Below are 16,911 nucleotides of genomic sequence, written 5' to 3'. Positions count from 1 at the left end.
TAACTTTAAGTTGGCATTACTGTTCAAGATGGTTCAAGCTGTCAAGTGATTTATTCCCAGTTTGGTTTGGCAATTCATCATGAATAGACTCACGCCTGAATAACGCTTGCAAATAAGGCAATTTTATTTCGAAAATAATGGTTTTGTGCGGAGAACGTATCGCGCACTACGTCCATTTTATTTTGTTTAGCGATGAAGCGCACTTCTGGTTGAATGGCTACGTCAACAAACAAAACTGCCGCATTTGGAGTGAATCTAATCCTCAACTGTATGTCGAAACACCGCTTCATCCAGAAAAACTGACTGTTTGGTGCTTTATGGGCTGGTGGAATCATTGGTCCGTACTTCTTCAAAAACGATGATGGCCAGAACGTTACAGTCAATGGTGATCGGTATAGAGCCATGATTACTAACTTTTTCATTCCTGAATTGAACAATCATGATGTCCAGGAGCTGTGGTTCCAACGAGACGGCGCAACATGTCACAAAGCTCGTGCCACAATCGATTTATTGAAAGACACGTTTGGTGACCGTCTAATTACACGTTTTGGACCTGTGAATTGGCCTCCAAGATCTTGTGATTTAACACCGCTAGACTACTTTCTGTGGGGCTATGTAAAGTCATTGGTCTATGCGGATAAACCACAAACCCTTGACCATTTGGAAGACAATATTCGCCGTGTTATTGCCGATATACGGCCAAAAATGTTGGAAAAAGTCATCTAAAATTAGACGTCCAGATTGGACTACATCCGAGCCAGCCGTGGCGGTCATATGCCAGAAATCATATTCAAAATATAATGCCACAAGATTATTTTGCGGATAAAGAAAATTCAGGTCAATCGAATAATCCATCGTTGTGTTATTGCAATTTAAAGTTCTATAGCTCTAAAAAAAACACCCTTTATGTAATGATAATCACAACATTGATGTTGATGAGTAACTGGAAGAATTATCGTGAGGAGTTTTGTTGCCAAATAACCCTACAAATCAGTCTTAGAGTCTCTCTTAGGCATACAGTATATACTGTGTATACTTTATCTTTATATCATATTTTTTCTCATTTATTAATGGTACCTAACTGTCTTCCTATGTCTTAGTAATAATTCCTTATCTTTGGTTTTCAGAACTGACCAAACTGACAGTTAAACATACCAATACAATACAATTTATTCGCGTCAAGATCGCCAACACCACCCAACCAAAAACCCCCATTTATTCCTAATATCGTTCGGCAATAAAACCCTATCCAGAGTGAGAGGAATCGGACCGGTATCCCTGCAGCATCCGGCTACCCACCGAAATCGATTACGCGAACCGTTTATTTGGCCCTATGCGGCGGTAATAAATCTCCAGCCACCGCCACAGCACGGCCGCCAGTTTGATTCACTACTCCTACCTTGGAAATTGAGAAACGGCAAATTTATCGTATCTACGTATCTGGCATACGCCGCCTACTGCGCGTCAAGCGAGGTTATCAGGGATTTATGTAGATGATAACTACAGATGTACGGGGATGCTGTGGAGGAAGAATTGCTTGTTTCTCCTTATGGCAGTTCGTAGACTGGAGGTTTTGATAGGTTTGACAGTTTGGGAACTGTCTATCAGGTTTCGGAAGGTGTTGTAATATAGGGTGTTTTTTTTTCGAGGTATATGACTTTAAGTTGGCATTACTGTTCAATATGGCGACCGATTTGACAGCTGTCAAGTGATATATTCTCAGTTTGGTTTGGCAATTCATCATGAATAGACTCACGCCTGAACAACGCTTGCAAATAGTGTAATTTTATTTCGAAAATAATGGTTCTGTGCGGAATACGTATCGCGCACTACGTCCATTTTATCGTCGACAAAACCGTCCATCAGAGCAGTTAATTCGATTAACCATGGAACGTTTTCGCACCACGTTTACTCTTATTGATGACTCGCATCCCCAGAGACGCCGTACGGTGCGTACAGAAGAAGCTATTGCTGCTGTAGAGCGAAGCATTGAGGAAGACCCGAATGAGTCTATCCGCCATCGAGCACAGGAATTGGATCTGTGTCCATCCACTTTATGGAACATTTTGCGGAAGGATCTTGGTTTGCGTGCTTACAAAATCCAACTCGTGCAAGAATTGAAGCCAAACAATCATCAAGTAAGGCGTAGATTCGTCGAATGGGCCCAAAATGAGATTTCCGTTGTTCCCGATTTTCATAAGCGAATTTTGTTTAGCGATGAAGCGCACTTCTGGTTGAATGGCTACGTCAACAAACAAAACTGCCGCATTTGGAGTGAAGCTAATCCTCAAGTGTATGTCGAAACACCGTTACATCCAGAAAAACTGACTATTTGGTGCACTTTATGGGCTGGTGGAATCATTGGTCCATACTTCTTCAAAAACGATGATGGCCAGAACGTAACAGTCAATGGTGATCGGTATAGAGCCATGATTAGTAACTTTTTCATTCCTGAATTGAACATCCATGATGTCCAGGAGCTGTGGTTCCAACAAGACGGCGCAACATGTCACACAGCTCGTGCCACAATCGATTTATTGAAAGACACGTTTGGTGACCGCCTAATTTCACGTTTTGGACCTGTGAATTGGCCTCCAAGACACCGCTAGAGTACTTTCTGTGGGGCTATGTAAAGTCATTGGTCTATGCGGATAAGCCACAAACCCTTGACCATTTGGAAGACAACATTCGCCGTGTTATTGCCGATATACTGCCACAAATGTTGGAAAAAGTAATCGAAAATTGGACGTCCAGATTGGACTACATCCGAGCAAGCCGTGGCGGTCATATGCCAGAAATCATATTTAAATATGAATGATAAATAAAATTCATGTCAATCGAATATTCCATCGTTGTTTTATTGCAATTTAAAGTTCTATAGCTTTAAAAAAAAACACTCTATACAATGAGGTTAGGAGGGAACACCACCACGTAGGATTCTCGTGATCTGTCAATATTATTCCAGAAGAGGAGGGATAAAAATAATGTGCGGTCTTGCAGAAACGATTGGATGATCAATACAAGTTAGTAAAATTACCATTATTCTGTAGTATTTTTATAAATTTTCACAGAATTAGAGTTTAGGGCTTATGAGTTTTGCTGAATACATTGGAATACACATATATCGTCAAAAGTCTTGGTCCCCCTATCAAATCTCAACTTGTTGAATGTAACATGACAATTTTTTGTGTGTGGAATCTTTCCTATCTTATCACTTAAATGAAAACAATAAACTAGCAAAAAATTCTTCTTTTCGGGAGAATAGAGGTTTTCAGTCAGACTAGAGCGACTCAATTTCGTCTGGGAAATTGTAACCTTTCAAGGCGGATCAATAATATACTGAGGTTATAATGTTAGGTTGCCGTACACCTCTTATTATCGTTGAACGAACAATGACTGGTATCATCTACGTAGAAAACATAATTGAACCAATCATTGTTCCTCTGCGCAATGAATTTGGGGATAATTTCATTTCCAGAATAACTCCCCACCACACCGCACACTAAGGGTGCAAAACGTTCTTCAAGAGAACAATATCCAGAGAATGAACTGGCAAGCAAACTCACCAGACATGATTTCTTAGGGAGAGCAATATCCAATCACCAAAACCCACCTTTAACTTTTCAGGAATTGAGTTGAGCCCTTCAGGAAGAGTGGAACGATATGCCTGAAAATTCATTAATGAATTGATTCGTGGAATGCCTAGGCGTATTCGGCAGTTTATTGAAAGATGAGGTGTAATATGGACTATTGGATTTGGATTCAGTTGTGGAATAACTATAATTAATCAAAAATAAATAATCGATAACTTTGGATTTTTTCTCATGTTTCCTATTTTGTCTCATCCTGTATAAAGCAAAGAGTAACAAACAAAAATTTTCTATCAGATATATTGCAGTTAGAATAGAAGAACATATTCATCTCATTTCCAGAACATAGATTGTTTATTCCTTGAGAAACTTAGGGAGGTCAAGACTTTTGACGATGTGTGTATAGTAGTATAGTAATACTTTCTCGCTGATTATGTGAAGAATTCTGTTTTACCTACTCTATAATAAAATTCTGACAATGAAATTCTGGGGTAGGTTCATTTATTACTTTCCACCACAATTTTCTATTATTTACAGACGAAATTGAAATATCCAAAAAACTCTTTATGAAGGATGTATTTTCTTCTATTACTATAACATCGCTAAAATAAACAGCACTATGATCTAACTCTTCATTCAATCAGTTCAAGTTCAAGTAGAAATAGTTGAAATTTCCCAAACTAAGAAATATCGCATCATATATATGCACTCGTTTGTTGCATTATTCAAAAACGTCTATTATTTAGCTTCGATTCGGCATAAATCAAAAGACGAATGTATAAATAAAGTCGACTTAAGGAGAGAAGTATATACATATGAAAACTGAACGAGTTTCCGGCTTTTCCGAGTACTAGAGGGACTAGAGAAAATCCTTACAAAGCTAACTTCTGAGAGAGTGAGATGCTGGCTGGGTACAGGGGCGGAATCTGAATGAATTCTCCCCCGCATAGTGGAAGGCATTGATAAAGCTTCATTTTTCTGCAAGAGGAGGGAATGGAAAGAATCAGAGTATTTTGGCTGAGTTAGCTATCGCTGCTTCGCCATTATAAAGATATACTTTATCTTCTTTTCACGTTATTGAAGTTGTTACACATATTTGAATTAGGATTTATTGATATTTCTCAAAATGTACAAAAAGAGTCGAAAATATACATGAACATACAAAAATAATTTAAACCTATACGTTCATATTCACTTTGTATTGAATAGAACTCCTATACTAAATTGATCATTACGAAAATCATATCAGCATCAACGATTACAAAAGAGAAGAAACAGTGATAGACTTTGTCAGTGAATCCTTTTACGGCTTAGAAGAATTTTTTGGAGGAAAAGTTTGATCTGAAAGTTTGAATTTCAAAATGTTTTTTTTATTGTGAACTAGGTACATGTTATTTTTCTCTTTTTGTTATGACTTTTTCTTTACCTTGTTGGTTGATGGAAAATAAAGAGATTCTATTTTATTCTATTCTATTATATACTAGAACTAAAACAACATAAAGCCATATATTCAATGAAATGTAAGTATTCATGGAAGCTGATTATACAAAATCTTAATCCCATTATACGTGATTTGCATCTGCTTCAATCTATTGGTATTGGTATTTGGGTTACAAATGTATTTTTCGATCTTGTATCGTTTTGCAAGGCGTCTTCTTCTTGTGTATATCTATCAGTTACTTCAAGATAAACAGTAGGTATGCAGAGTAAAGTATACAGTACCAAAGGTGTCCTGTCAGCAGTACCACCATTACCCGAAGCTCAGCTGTTAGCTTCAGGAGCTTCCTGGTATTGGTCGATGGAAGCACCATAAATTTTTTTGCCTGAGCAAGACCCGGAGTATATCTCCAGAGCATTTTTCTATTGTCACATTCCCATTGTTGAACCGCTGTCTCATATTGGTTTTTTCCAAGTTCACAGAAAGGCTCAGGACCAACAGGTGTAAACCTTGATGCCCTTTTGGCAAGTTCACCAGCTTTTTCGTTTACTTCAATACCACAATGCCTCAATACCCACAGTAAAGTTACTTTATTTCCTCTGTGCAGTTGCTTACTGCTTACTGAAGAGTTATACACATCCTAAGAAGATTAATTTTTCATTTCAGAAACAATCTTGTTGATTTTATTTTAATTGGATATTATTTTTTTATTGGAATCATAAAACATGAGCGTGAATTTGTTTCTCAACAAATCTTCCAACAATTCTGTATTGATGTGAGATCCATTTAACATTTCAGTGATCGTGGGAAATTTGAGGAATGAATGATTCTGCCAGTGACTGCAGATATAATTTCCTTCTCTTAAATCTTATTTTTGAATTTATAAAATTTATTCTCCGCTTTTTACACAAATTGTGCATTTTTAGTTTTCATATGAAAGTAGGTTATACTACATTAATTGAACTGCCTTGTAACAGTGTTACTAATGACTATACAGGGTGATTCACCGGTATGGCCTATTAGACGTTTATAGAAAACTAATCATAATTTTGAGCTGAAAATTTGCATATTGGGGTGTGAGACAATGATCTTTCTCCCTGAAATATTTTCATATCTCTTAAACTTCCGGTTATACCCGAAACAGACTACTACTTCCTTATTTCAAATGGCTCACCCAGTATATTATTGCATCATTAGATTATAAATAGCGGTTTTTCCTCATTTGAAGTTCTTCCCCGATAAGTTTTGAAGTATTCATTTTAGGTATAGGGTTTGCTTGAGTAACCCCCACTAATTTTTTACGTAGAATCGACTGAAATACTAAAAAATATAGGTTCTAATTTGAAAATCTTGAGTTTTGATGAATTTGAGTTGTCCAAGTTCATGATCCTCTTTTAAACACCCTTTACATTTTTGGCCCAAACCGCAAACAGTCTTATGATACTACGTGTTTGCGGAATCGAAAAAGAAAAAAATTTTCTCGAAAAAAGCTTTTTCTGCTGAAATATTCAAAAAAATGTGAGTCCTCATCGCCACCTTTTTTTTCATAAGAATCCCAATAACTCATGAACCGTTGAATTTTTACCCAAGGTATGGCATATTGCCGAAATTGCCATCAAAAATGCTATCTAATGATGCAATCATATACTGGGTGTGCCATTTGAAATGAGGAAGTAGTAGTCTGTTTCCGGTATAACCGGAAGTTGTAGAGATCTGAAAATATTTTAGGGAGAAATATCATTGTCTCAAACCCCGATATGCAAATATTCAGCTCAAAATTATGATTAGTTTTCCATAAACGTCTAATAGGCCATCCCGGTGAATCACCCTGTATAAGTTCAAAATTAACAGTAACTTTTCTAAATTACTATGAGAGAGAAAATGAACAATTTAAGATCTCAAATGTACTCAAACTGATTCCTATAAACTCAAAATCTTTTGGACAATATAAGATGTTGAATCAGAAGCGATCCTATATTTTCCTACCACCAGATTCATCTAGGTCTAGATACATCCCTGGACCTTCCGGGACCAAAGGGAGACCGTTCGAGAAGCTCGATCAAAAACACGTTACATCCCAAATGAAGATTTAGCTGACGCATCTTCCCCTCAACCCCATTCACTCTGTCGACTGGATTTTCAGGATTTCCATGTATGCATTTGAAATCGTTAACGCTGCCCAACCTCAAGCCGGAAGACATCCTTTATTCCGGGACAGATCGAAATCAAAAGTATCGACGAGGATGCATATTGAGAAATATTCTGGATAGGGGGAGGTTTGCAGAAGAGAATCGTGAAGATATATCTTGAACACTATATGCAGAGAGTTGCTTTCGGTTATTCTTACTATCGAAATGCAAATAATAATGTACACATATCGTCAAAAGTCTTGTCCCTTCCCCTATCAACTGTCAACTTGTTAAATGTAACATGACAATTTTTTGTGTGTGGAATCACTTAAATGAAAACAATAAACCAACCAAAAATAATTTTTTGTTCGGGAGAAAACAGGTGTATTCGAAAGTAATCAGGTAATAACAGAGTTGTAATATCAAGAATATTCCGTGGATAATGCTGGGACATCCAATTTCTCAGTTTATCAAGAATAGTAGCCCTACATCAAGAAGCTTTGTCGAACCACCAAATTGTGCAATGTTCGAATATGCCACAGACTTCAGTAAGGCATATAGTGCCTTTTTCCTGGAAATCGGCAGCGTTGCCCGGAGACTGGTGCCTGGTCAACCCAAAATAACATCTGCAAGGGAAGACCATCATATCGCAACTTTTACTCGAACGAATCGAACGGTATCTGTAACATCCCTTGGAAGTCATTTTTTGAGGACCTTTAGACAAGTATTCTTAACCAGTAGCGCAAGGATATGTTGCATTCCTCTGATTCAAAGGCAGGAAGACCTTTAAGGGTACCTCAGCTATCACCTGGACATAGAGCTACCCGTCGGCAATGGGCAGAACACCACCAAGACTGGCTTTTACCACAATGGCGCAACGTACTTTTTTCGGACGAGTCACGATTCGGTTTACAAAGTGTGATAATTGACTAGAAAGAGTTTGGAGAGGTCCAGGCAGACTGGAGCGACTCAATGTCGCCAGAAAAGTTGTGCCCTTTCAAGGTGGATCAATAAAGTGCTGGGTTTGGTCGCCGTACTACTCTTATTATCGTTGAAGAACAATGACTAGTGCCATCTACATAGCAAACATTATTTAACCAATCATTGTTCTTCTGCGCAACGAATTTGAGGATGATCTAATTTATCAGGATGATAACGCCCCACCACACCGCACAAGAAAGGTTCAAAACATTCTTCAAGAGAACAATATCCAAAAAATGAACTTGCCAGCAAACTCACCAGACATGAATCCAATTGAGCACCTATGGGATAACTTAAGGAGAGCAATATCCATCAGCCAAAACTCACCTTCAACTTTTCAGGAATTGAGTTTAGCCCTTCAGGAAGAATGGAACGATATGCCTGAAAATTTCATTAATGACTTCATTCGTCAGATGCCTAGGCGTATCGGGCAGTTGATTTAAAAAAAGGTGGTAATACGGACTATTAAATTTGGATTCAGTTGTGGAATGACTATAATTAATCAAAAGAAATAAAAGATAAATTTAGATTTTTTCCCATTTTTCCTATTTTGCCTCATCCTGCACAAAGCAAAGAGTAACAAACGAAGATTTTTCTATCAACTATATTGCAGCTGAAATAGAGGATAATATTCATCTCGTTTACAGAACATATATTGTTTATTTCTTGAGAAACCAAGAGGGGCCAAGACTTTTGACGATGTGTGAAGTAGGTCATTTCCAAGGCTAAAACGGTATATCTTACGGTTGGAAAAGCTTTAGTTTGCAGGTTGCCAGAGGTAGCACAGCTTTTCATGAAATTTGTATAAATGGCTTAATCTTCTCATCTATGATGCATCGGAAAAAAAATTAATTTAGACTTCGAGAATCTACTGTTGAACATATGAACAAGTCAAACCCTCATCGTGTATAAACATTTATTTATTTTCACTGGAACACAAACAGGACAAAGTCCCAGAGGCAGTGTTCACTCAGTTACAAATAAAACCTTAATTTTACATGTTATTTAGGTACCTATGAACTAAACGAACAGATAGATCAATACATTCAAATCTACAATATACAATAATATTCAAATCTACATATAATTATCCCGAAAAAACTGAAAACAAAAGTCGACGTTTCAGATGATTTTTGAAAGTTGTCAGCGAACAGAAAAAGAAATCGACGTGTGGACAAACTAATCCTGAGGTCGTTATCATTCTGATAAGTGGGGAATTTTTCTCCTAAGAGAGATCTGAAACATGTTATCTGACCTGAGTCTTAGATCAAGAACCCTAAAGCGAATCTCCTCCAAAATACCAGGAGCAATGCTCAAACCATTCAAGAGCTTGAACATATGAATGAAGCATCAAACATCATTCATGAATCTTATATCGACTAGCTTGGAAAGCTGAAAAATCCTACGAGCATGCGTGTAGTCGTGATTTTCAATTACAATTTTGAAGGGTGTTTTTTTTAGAGCTATAAAACTTTAAATTGCAATAAAACAACCATGGATTATTCGAATGACAAGAATTTTATTTATCCGCAAGATAATCTTGTGGCATTACATTTCTGATATGATTTCTGGCATATGACCGCCACGGTTTGCTCGGATGTAGACCAATCTGGACGTCCAATTTTCGATGACTTTTTCCAACATTTGTGGCCGTATATCGGCAATAACACGGCGAATGTTGTCTTCCAAATGGTCAAGGGTTTGTGGCTTATCCGCATAGACCAATGACTTTACATAGCCCCACAGAAAGTAGTCTAGCGGTGTTAAATCACAAGATCTTGGGGGCCAATTCACAGCTCCAAAACGTGAAATTAGGCGGTCACCAAACGTGTCTTTCAATAAATCGATTTTGGCACGAGCTGTGTGACATGTTGCGCCGTCTTGTTGGAACCACAGCTCCTGGACATCATGGTTGTTCAATTCAGGAATAAAAAGTTAGTAATCATGGCTCTATACCGATCACCATTGACTGTAACGTTCTGGCCATCATCGTTTTTGAAGAAGGACGGACCAATGATTCCACCAGCCCATAAAGCGCACCAAACAGTCAGTTTTTCTGGATGCAACGGTGTTTCGACATACATTTGAGGATTAGCTTCACTCCAAATGCGGCAGTTTTGTTTGTTGATGTAGCCATTCAACTAGAAGTGCGCTTCATCGCTAAACAAAATTTGCTTATGAAAATCAGATACGTATTCGAAATAAAATTGCACTATTTGCAAGCGTTGTTTAGGCGTGAGTCTATTCATGATGAATTGCCAAACCAAACTGAGAATAAATTACTTGACAGCTGTTAAATCGGTCGCCATCTTGAACAGTAATGCCAACTTAAAGTTATATACCTCGAAAAAAAACACCCTTTATTTTTGTAGGCCAGAAACCGAATGAACCTATTCTGAACATTGATGGAATGGGACAGTCAGAATGAAATCTACAGAACTTAATCGAAAAGAAACCAAGAAAAACCCTACATTACGCCATTTCCATCTCCATCCCCAAACCGAATAAATATTCAGACATCCCCCTGAATAATACCCAGCATCCCAGAAGGAGTTAAAGGGGGGAGAAACCGAGCGGACAAATAGGTCCATCCACCCCATGCTCCATTTTGAATAAGTGAAAAAAAAAGAAACGACCTTCATTTAGATTCTTATGTTGATTGCTACAGACGAGAGATTTTGCGAAATGGCCTCCTGGGCGGCGTAGCGGGGGTGGTAAAAGGGGGTTTTGAACTCGTTAAATTCGGATTAAGCATTCAATCTCCCGTGTTGCTATATTTGTTAGTGCCATGGTGCAATCTTCTGCATGAGCTTTCTTTCGTTTGGATTTCTTCGAAGGTTCGTTATGAGGGTAGTTTCAACTAATGCATTCTGAAGTTGGGGTTTTCTTTTTCTTCTTGGGTTATTCATTAGAGTGTCGTCTTTATTTTGGGGGTGGGAGATGATGTAATTGAAGGGATGGCTTCTTCTACTTGCTTGCAACGAAAAATGTAATATTACATTTGCACTGGAAATGCTATGATAATGCTGAAGGATTTGAAGGCCGAATTATCTAATATAATTTTAAAATTCAGGGCTTTTTCACTTGAGGAGAAATACCGATAGGAACACGTCAAAAATATTTTTTCAATTCCTTCAAAATACAGCATAATCTACACTTATTAAAATCTCAAACTGGCGAATGGCAATGATGATGAAACTATGAATGATCTAACTGAAATAATGTAAGTCCAAATAACACTTAAGTCCAAAGCCTAACCAGTTAAAAAGCATTTTTTCTTTTCTTCTAAAGGGTGTTTTTTTTAGAGCTATAGAACTTTAAATTGCAATAAAACAACGATGGATTATTCGATTGACATGAATTTTATTTATCCGCAAGATAATCTTGTGGCATTATATTTTAAATATGATTTCTGGCATATGACCGCCACGGCTGGTTCGGATGTAGTCCAATCTGGACGTCCAATTTTCGATGACTTTTTTCCAACATTTGTGGCCGTATATCGGCAATAACACGGCGAATGTTGTCTTCCAAATGGTCAAGAGTTTGTGGCTTATCCGCATAGACCAATGATTTTACATAGCCCCACAGAAAGTAGTCTAGCCATGTTAAATCACAAGATCTTGGAGGCCAATTCACAGGTCCAAAACGTGAAATTAGGCGGTCACCAAACGTGTCTTTCAATAAATCGATTGTGGCACGAGCTGTGTGACATGTTGCGCCGTCTTGTTGGAGCGACAGCTCCTGGACATCATGGTTGTTCAATTCAAGAATGAAAAAAATAGTAATCATGGCTCTATACCGATCACCATTAACTGTAACGTTCTGGCCATCATCGTTTTTGAAGAAGTACGGACCAATGATTCCACCAGCCTATAAAGCGGACCATACAGTCAGTTTTGCTGGATGTAACGGTATTTCGAAATACACTTGAGGATTAGCTTCACTCCAAATGAGGCAGTTTTGTTTGTCGACGTTGCCATTCAACCAGAAGTGTATTCCGCACAGAACCATTATTTTCGAAATAAAATTGCACTACTTGCAAGCGTTGTTCAGGCGTGAGTCGATTCATGATGAATTGCCAAACCAAACTGGGAATAAATCACTTGACAACTGTTAAATCGGTCGCCATCTTGAACAGTAATGCCAACTTAAAGTTATATACCTCGAAAAAAAACACCCTTTATTATTAGTTTGCTCTACCTCCAGACAGAACATTGCCAAGTTCATCTAAAATAATTTCGTGTGCTTTTGATTTTATGCAATGATTATGTTCAATACAATCGCATAAATATTATTTTGAACTTTAAGGTTTGAAGAACGTGGGCCCATGTTTATTGCAAGAGACCAAACGAACATCTGGACAAGCGTTTTTATGGAGTAGTTCAACTAAGATTGGAAAAACATTACATCTTTGATCCATGTGATCCAGATGATCTAGATATCGAAGCCAAAAACCCTGTTTATTCCAAACAATTGTCTTCAATAGGTTAGATACACACTTTTTTCGTTCCCAATAGTGTTTGTAGCTCAACTGGAAATGTCAGGCATCTAAACGACACAGAAATGCATACTTTTTCTTCTTATCTTACTTTGAACTCCATTTTTGTCTAGATTTCACCTCATTGTGTTCCTCGCAATTGTCCAAGAATATATCTTATCGTCCATCTTGAAAACTCTTCGACACCAGCATGAAACCCTAGAAAATCACAACTTTTCTCCAGTTGCGTATAATGGAACCAGTCCTCCTTTATGGAAATTAGCCACGGAACCCCTCTCATACATTCAAATGAAGCTGCATTACATCCTGTTATTTATTAAGTACATATGTGAGCATGATAGACCCCATTATTTCAACTTAAGCTGTCTTAATGAAACATTATGGCATTGGGGACGGTCCTGTTTGAATGTATAGGGGGCGTCTGTTCATTTCTGGCAATAATAACGATGACAAGGCCCCATACGCCATCGGTTTCGGTTGTTATGATCAGATTTATAAGCCGATATGGTGGACGCAAAAATTTGTTTTGGGATTATTCGAAGGATCTCTTCGACATCTTGTTATTATTATTGATGAGTTGCTTTGAGGTTATGAGTTTGGTGAAACATGAAATGTGATATAACCTAACCTATATAACCTAATACAACTAACCTCAAATAAGTGAAGATTTATTTTTTTGTAATTACAAATAATCATTTGAAGAATTTTTTTCGTTACTGAACTTGATTTCCAAGTATTTAATCAACCTAAATTAAGTGTTCTGAGGATTAGCTATAGGGTCTCTGAATCCATTAGGTAAGTGCTTCTCTTACGATTTCGTTGTAACCCTCTCTGGGCCAATTGGGTATTTTAAATAATGGCTTTACCCTTTTGTTTTCTGTATTTGATAATTTTGGGTCTTTCTTGTGACATTATAATATCTTTGATGAGAAATATTGAGGGGTGTTTTACCTACAACATTCAAGGCTTACAGTGGTCATATGTTGGCATTAGTCTCTCCTGACCTATCCAATTATTAGGGAAATTTTCATTTTATCAAGCACTTTTTTGTCACCCTCTGTGTGCTGATGAATCATCAAGCTAGTATCACATATTTCCAACAATGTTAATCCCTTGATCATCAATGAAGTCAAAAAAGGTGTGCTCCAAAATGAATTCATACAAATTTTTATTTAAGACATCATTTATTTCATCTGAAGGCATCAAATCCTTTTTGGAAATCCCACTCCAAACTGAAACTATAAATTATTGCCGAAATCTTCTTGGCCTAATGGCTTCTGGATTTTGCAGTGCCTACACTTGTTCATTATTATTGTCCTTAGTGAAACAAGACTTGTCAGATAGCAGGATAAGTGAAATTAATTTATTATTTATTTATTTTATTAGTATGTCGTTGATGTAAATATCGACAATATTCTAGTTGGTCATATCAACTGGTATTTTGATAAGTTGGCCTACTGAAAATTCTGGTAACTGGGTAACTAGGTGAACAACTCTGTTGGGTAAGGCCGCTATTAGTGAAAGAACGTGCCGAGTAGTTTCAAGAACGGTGATTTTGACGTCGAAGACTAGCATGGCGGTGAAGAGAGAAGGTTTTCGAAGATGCATAATTGGAGATATTACTTGATGAAGACTCGTGTCAAACTCAACAAGAATTGGCAGGATCATTTGGAGTGACGAAACAAGCCATTTCAAAACGTCTGAAAATCATGGGAATTATTCAGAAACAAGGAAATTGGGTGCCGTATGAGCTGAAGCCGAGAGATGTTGAACAGCGTTTGTTTGCTTATGAGCAGCTGCTTGTAAGACTAAGACAAAAGGGATTTCTGCATCGCATTGTGACTGGAGACGAAAATGGGTTCATTTCGATAATCCCAAGCGCAAAAAATCATGGGGACATCCCAGCCATGCTTCCACGTTGACGGACAAACCGAATATTCACGGTTCCAAGGTAATGCTCAGTATTCGATGGGACCTGCTCGGCGTTGTGTATTATGAATTGTTAAAACCGACTGAAACAATCACAGGCGATCGTTATCGAATACAATTAATGCTTTTGAGCCGAGCATGGAAAGACAAGAGAGTCAAGATAAAGTGATTTTACAGCATGACAATGCTCGACCCCATGGTGCAAAAGTGGTCGAGACATACTTGAAATGTTGAAATGGGGAGTCCTATCCCAGCCGACGAGTTCACCAGACATTGCTCCCTCAGACTATCACTTGTTTCGATCAGTGGCACACGGCCTGGCTGACCAGCACTTCCGGTCTTATGGAGGAGTAAAAAATTGGATCTATTCGTGGGTCGCTTCAAAAGACGACCAGTTTTTTCAACGCGAGATTCGTACGCTGCTCTAAAGATGAAAGACAATAGTCGGCTTCGAATTATAAATGTATAACAAGTTTGCTACAATAAAGCCTTGAATTTCGGAAAAAAATGGGGGAAGCAAATCTGTACGCCTATGTATTGAACAAAAACGATTCAGACCAGTAGGTCTGAATCGTTTTTTACAAGCTCCACGAAAAACTTTGACTGTTGATAGTAATCAACAGTCAAAGTTTTTCGTGGAGCTTGTAAAAAACACTTTGTATACCTAATGATTCTCATAATAACATTTAAACAAGTCGCTTTGAGCTTCTCAGAGGTCTTAGAAGCCTGCAAAGGTCTAGAAAAGAAACAAAAACAAATAAAAATGCGATAGTTACAAAATGAAGTTACGGGAAAAAACTATATATTGTGAATTAGTGTTAAAAACCTCCAGAATTCAGGAAAAAAAAATTCTCAATTCAAATTAAAGAAAATTATTAGCTTTCCCCACATGATACCGCAAAAATCCCTCCAAAATCAATTAAAAAAAATTCATAACATAAAATTAATCGGTTCCACAACCAACCAAAGTTGATTAATCAAAGTCATCCCGGATAAAATCCACAGCATCTCCGTCAACCCACCCCAAACCCTGCGTGGGGGTCGAATATGCATCGAAATAAGACCCAGATGTTCGGTGGCTGCCATCCGCACTATTATTATGCTGATGGGGTCATGATAACGGGATTACACGTGCAATAAAACCGACTCGGATACAATCATATCAATGCAACCTCAATATTATTACGCCCCGCCACCCTGTTCTTTTATTTATGGCGCTGACACTGCGTCCCGCCCATTACACCCTCGCCCCTTGTCTCGTCGAACTCAAAACGTCGCGGATAAGACGTCATTGGAGACTTGGACGTCATCTTTGATTGAGGTTATGTCTGTAACTAACATATTATGTTCAGAGTGAGGTGCAAATTATGCAATAAATAAATTAGAATTCTATGTATGTTTTCACTTTGCTTTTTTCCTTGCTGTTTTAAAAGGAAACGTCATTGGATACCTATTTGGTCTTCAAATTCTGATTATAGTTGACATCCTGTTCAATACATTCGATCGAAGTTACAAGTGTAGATTTCGTACTACAAAAGCCTTTCTGACGGTTTAGTGATAGGAAGTTCAGTTTGAACGCGCGTCAAAAATGGACACTTAGAAAGAGTAAATACGCTATATTGTAGATACAGTTTTTCTTCGATAAAGATAAAAATGCAGTAAATTAGAATTCTATGTATGTTTTCACTTTGCTTTTTTCCTGGCTGTTTTAAAAGGAAACGTCATTGGATACCAACTTGGTCTTCAAATTCTGACTATAATTGATCTAGCACATCCTGTTCAATACATTCGATCGAGGTCTTAACTGTAGATTTCGTACCACAAAAGCTTTTCTGACAGTTTTGTGATTAGAAGTTCAGTTTGAACGCGCGTCAAAGATGATCACTAGCAAAGAGAAAATACTCTATATTTTAGATACAGTTTTTCTTAGATGAAGGTAAAAATGCAAGCGAGGTGGCTGAAAATGTAAATAGTGTTTATGATTCTGATACTCTAACAACCAATTACCTGCAATTTTGGGTTCGTTGATTCTGTTCCGGTAATTTTGATATCAAAAATGAAACATGCACTGAAAGGCCAATTGTCGAAAATGTCGATAAAAGCATGGACATTGTCGAGTCCGACCGTCATGTAAACACTATTTCGATTGCCCAAGAGCTGAAGATAGCACAAAAAATCGTTTGGAACCATTTGCATAAGGCTGGTATCAAGAAGAAACTCGATGTATGGGTACCACACGAGTTAAAGCATAAAAACCTCATGGACCGAATTTCCATATGTGAATCGCAACAAAACGATCCATTTTTGAAGCGTTCGGTGACTGGTGATGAAAAGTGAATCACT

The sequence above is a fragment of the Harmonia axyridis genome, chromosome 1 (genome assembly GCF_914767665.1).
Source record: "Harmonia axyridis chromosome 1, icHarAxyr1.1, whole genome shotgun sequence".
NCBI classification, from domain to species: domain Eukaryota; kingdom Metazoa; phylum Arthropoda; class Insecta; order Coleoptera; family Coccinellidae; genus Harmonia; species Harmonia axyridis.
This window is presented reverse-complemented; position numbering follows the sequence as displayed.